This window comes from Otolemur garnettii, unplaced genomic scaffold (genome assembly GCF_000181295.1).
Source record: "Otolemur garnettii isolate 467f Iridium unplaced genomic scaffold, OtoGar3 scaffold00130, whole genome shotgun sequence".
Classification (NCBI taxonomy): Eukaryota; Metazoa; Chordata; class Mammalia; order Primates; family Galagidae; genus Otolemur; species Otolemur garnettii.
In genome coordinates, this window is record NW_003852525.1 from 5,003,106 (window position 1) to 5,008,296 (window position 5,191).

A 5,191-nucleotide genomic window follows, 5' to 3' on the forward strand; every position below is an offset into this window, starting at 1 on the left:
AAAAAAAAAAAGAAAGAAAGAAAGAAACTTTTCCAAACCAAATGTCTGTAGGAGCAATCAAGTTCCCATCCCAACTCTGACTGTGATGGTCTGGCTGCTCCGGCCTCCATGGGAAAAAAATGAAGCTGACTGATTAAGGGAGCAATTGCAAGAATAGTTTTGGCAGTCAATTTAAGACTGGAAAATAATTTTCCTTCTTCCTTGAGCAAGAAAAATGTCCCAAGGACAGTAGAAATCTGCAGGAGAGGTCCAGCTGGGCGCCCTTTCTCGGCTTCTCCTCTGCCAAAGCTCAGGTCTGTACAAGGCTGAACTGTTCACTACCTGCCCGAGTTTTGTTCTCTGTCGTTTACAGTAGAGATGGAAATAGGCACAGCATTAAAATGAAAAAAATTAAGCCAAATAGCAAGACTTCAGAGCGGGAGAACCAGCACTCTAAGTACCACACCAAAATGAAACTAAAACTCCAGCCTCATATATGAGGTAAGCGTTGTGAACTCTCAGAATTTTCTATTTTGCAATCGTGAGTATATTGGTTTAGGAAAAGCCACTTTAGAATCTTTTCTTGTGTCGGGGCGATGCCTGTGGCTCAGTGGGTAGAGCGCCGGCCCCATATGCCAAGGGTGGCAAGTTTGAACCAGCCCCAGCCGAACTGCAACAAAAAATACACGGGCGTTGTGGCAGGGGCCTGTAGTCCCAGCTACTCTGGAGGCTGAGGCAAGAGAATCGCCTAAGCCCAGGAGTTGGAGGTTGCTGTGAGCTGTGATGCCACCGCCCTCTACACAGGGGGATAGCTTGAGACTCTGTCTCAAAACAAAACAAACAAAAAAATCTTCAGTGTTACCATTCACCTAATGTTGCATCAGTGTCTTGCTGGCAAGAAGGGGCACTGCTGGGGTAAGAAGGGAGGCCCATGTTAACCAGAAGATGACCCTGGAGACGGAGCTGGAGGGGAGGAAGTGGGAGCTGGAGGATCAGGGTTAGATTCTGCGGCTGGAAGAGGGGAGTTTGCCGCTGAGGTCCGTTTCTTGAAAAAGGTATTCGGGTTGTTTGCACAGCCCCCTTCTTTCATCTCAGAGGCCTGGTAGCAGCTGATGCTCTCACTAACTGCGCAGGAAAGCTTTGTAAACAGCTCGGTGTCAGGATCGGCTCCTCAAGCTTAGCAAATGCTGCTTCCAGTGAGATGAAAGGGTGCAGCTAATTCTTTTGTCCTAAACTCTCTTAGTGCTGGATCTTGTGGGTGAAAGTCCTACAGAGAAGTATTCTTCTGATTCTTTGGATCCTTGTGCTTCTGTCAGCCGCTTTTCTGAGACTAATCACTAGTGTAAAGACGCCACTTAGGCCATATGGGTTTGTTTACATCCCTGGAAGAAACTAGTTCCTGATTTTTTTTTTTCTTTTTTGTTTTTTGTTTTTTTTTGAGACGGAGCCTCAAGCTATCCCCCTGGGTAGAGTGCCATGGCATCACGCTCACAGCAACCTCCAACTCCTGGGCTCAAGCGAGTCTCCTGCCTCAGCCTCCCAAGTAGCTGGGACCACAGGCACCCGCCACAGCGCCTGGCCATTTTTTTTGGTTGCAGCCATCATTGTTGTTTGGCGGGCCCAGGCTGGGGATTTGAACCCACCACCTTAGGTGTATGTGGCTGGCGCCTTAGGCGATTGAGCCACAGGCGCCGAGCCTTTTTTTCCTTTTTGAGACATAGTCTCACTATGTCACCCTGGGTAGAAGGCTGTGGTATCACAGCTCACAGCAACCTCAAACTCTTGGATTTAAGCGATTCTCTTGCCTCAGCCTCCCAAGTAGCTGGGACTACAGACCCCAGCCACATGCCCGGCTATTTTTTTATTGTAGTTGTCATTGTTATTTGGCAGGCCCCAGCTGGATTCAAACCCACCAGCTCCGGTGTATGTGGCTGGTGCCTTAGCCACTGAGCTACAAGCACCAAGCCAATACCTGGCTAATTTTTTATTGTTGCTGTTGTTGGAAAGGTTTATAAAAGCGTTTTAGTGAGGTGCTTGCCCAGACCACCGTTGAATTGTGGAAGTGGCTAGGCTTCTTAGATGGACTGGACCAAAATGAAGATCGTCATTCTTTACAGACATATTTTGAACCATCCATCTACCTCTGCATTTGTAAACTTCCATCCTTGCAGGAAATAACTGGAATGGTCGTTTTTATTTGGGTCAGCCTGCTTTAAGGTGATTCAGAAGGCCCCGGGGATAAAGCGGCACCGAAGAAGGAGCTTGGAGCCCTCAGGAGGCCAGCTTGCTAGGACATCATTGAATTTCCAAGCGTCTGGTTCCGTAGAGCTGGAGCGGAGATGATCACTTTCGTGATGAGGCCCTGGAGCAATTCTCTGATGGCTGAATTTTGAATATTTGCATATGAATGAAAACACAAAGAGACAGTAGTCACGGAGCCACTAGGTGGGCTGATTTAAGGAGCAGAGCCTGAAGGTTTGGCTTCAACTCTTCTGAGAATCTTCAGAGCAATTTAATGGACTTCAGAGTCGATCCAGAAGGATGGGCTGGGTGGGGCCTAAATACTTCAATTCTCCTTTACCTGCTTGTGGGTGAGGGAAGATAGGGGAAGATGAAATTTCTGGAAGTCTCTCACACTGACACCCACCCACACCTCCCTCTCAGGGCCCTGAGCACGGCAGCTGTACCCGATAACTTACACATGCTCCCCCTAGAGGAGAGGTCCTCCTCCTCTGGTTGCCACCAGATGTAGAATTTTCCAAGAGGCCGGATTTGTTGTGTTTGCTCCCCGTTTATGATTGTACCTTAATGTCAAATCTCTTCTCTATCTCTAAGGCTTAGCCCTTCACCACCCGCAACGGGGCCTCATCCTGGACACCGTTTCTTCAGGGACCTGTTGTGGTCACTGCCTTCTGCCCTAGCTGCGAATGGTGCCATTGCTTCTGGAATTTTACCCTAAAAATGGAACTCTAGTGATGGGGAAATAAAGAACGTTTATAGACCAAATTATGAGGACGGTGGGAGACCACATATATGTGTATCTTTCCCGAATTAGGCCTCCTACAGAAAGGATGGCTCGCCACTAACCCATGCCCATGTCATGGCCTCCGCTCAGATTTCCACAGGAGAGGCACAAAGGTCCCTCAGTAGTCAGACCGTTCGAGCCTTGAAGCTCCAGGCCGTGTCCTATTTATTCCTGGAGCTGCCACACAGAGGATATTCAGTAAACACGATTGTACATTTAGGAGGGAAGAAGCTGCCCACATTCTCTGGGTCAATTTCTCCCTCTGGCCCTTTGCTTTCTGCCTGACTCTATGGACTCCTGTCTCGCCCCCCCCCCCCCAATCCAAACCAAATCAGCCATCCCCGCTCCACTTTTCTCCCACTCGCCCCTGACATCAGCCTTAGCTACTGTTTTTTCTCTTTCTCGAAAAACAAAGAAAGAAAAAAGAGTAACTCCACTCTCCTATGCACTCCCTACTCCCCACGTTATGAAATCTGCTTTCATAATAATCTGCGTCCATTATTCACAAAAACTGTATTCACGACATTAGTCAGTAGCCTCTTAATTGAGAGCCCAGCTGGGCCCTTTTGGGTCTCTTAGCTTGTGGCTGTTGACTGTTTTGCATTGATACTGAAGAAGCAAGGATGTGCCATCCGAAAATATGCCAGATTGGTATATTGATTATTTAGACTTTAAGACACTGGAGAAATTGTAGTTTTAGAAAGAACAAGCTGACCTGTCTCTTCTTGCGTGCAGCACGCAGCGGGCTCCTCTGGGAGGGGACCCCTCTCCCAGAGCTAGAAAACAGCCCTTACCACCAGAGACCTGAAATTCTGGCCTGAATAAATGTCCTTCACAAAGTGACCCTTATCTTCCTCCACCTGTGTCATACCCTCCACGTGTCTCCTGTGGCAGCTCTAGAAAATAGCCTCCTGTCATTTCTACAAAGTCCAGAGGGAAGCATCTTGCTTTGGTCAATTCTTCGGACTTTACTCTGTTCTTAAGACCCCCATGTACGATTTGGCACCTGTGGCTCAAGTGGCTAAGGTACCAGCTACATACACCTAAGGTGGTGGGTTTGAATCCAGCCCAGGCCTGCCAAACAACAATGATGGCTGCAACAAAAAATAGCTGGGCATTGTGGTGGGTGCCTATGGTCCCAGCTACTTGGGAGGCTGAGGCCAGAGACTCTCTTGAGGCCAGGAGTTGGAGGTTGCTGTGAGCTGTGATGCCACAGCACTCTACCCAGGGGGATAGAGCTTGAGGCTCTGTCTCAAAAAAAAAAAAAAGATGCGTAAAACTAATAAAATTTGTGCACTTTTCTCTTGTTAAGCAGAGAGTCAATTTAGTCCCTAGAGCCAGCTGAAAAGCCTCCTAAAAGCTAAGGGGGTTGGAGGCGGCTCTGGCTTCCATAGTAGATTCCCCCACAACTCACTGTCCCAGTTCCTAGGGACCTTTGCAGGCCACATCTCTCCCAGCCCCAGGTTTCATCAGAGACTCTTTTTCTTTCTTTCTTTCTTTCTTTCTTTCTTTTTTTTTTTTTTTGAGACAGTCTCATTTTGTTGCCCAGGCTGGAGTGCTGGGGCATCAGCCAAGCTCATGGCAACCTCAGACTCCTGGGTTCAAGGGATCCTCTTTGAAGCCAACTCCCTCTGAGTAGCTGGGACTATAGGCACCCGCCACCATACCCAGATAATTTTATTATTTTTAGTAGAGATGGAGTCTTGAACTCCCAAGCTCAAGCAATCTTCCCTTCTCAGCCTCCCAGACTACCAGGATAGCAGGTGTGAGTCACTGCACCCAGCCCGGAGTCTTATTCCTCTTCCCAAACAAACATACTTGTTTAACTCCTGTGTACCTTGGTTTCTCAAATATAAAATGGGACTCATAATTGCACTTACTTCATAAAGCTTCCGAGAGGATTAAATTAGTTGACACGTGTGAACTGCTCAGGTAAATGCCGGACACACACCGTTTCATGCTGTGAGTACCTCCTCCCGGCCCTGAGTTCGAATCCTGATACTCCCACTTGCTACCCACTGGAATTTGGAACTGTTTCTTAAATTCTTTAGGCTTCCTTATCAGTAAACAGGAACAAGAACAGGTAATACTTGGCTCAGCGCCTATAGCTCAACCGGCTAAGGCGCCAGCCACGTACACCTAAGGTGGCGGGTTCGAATCCCCAGCCCGGACCCGCCAAAACAACAA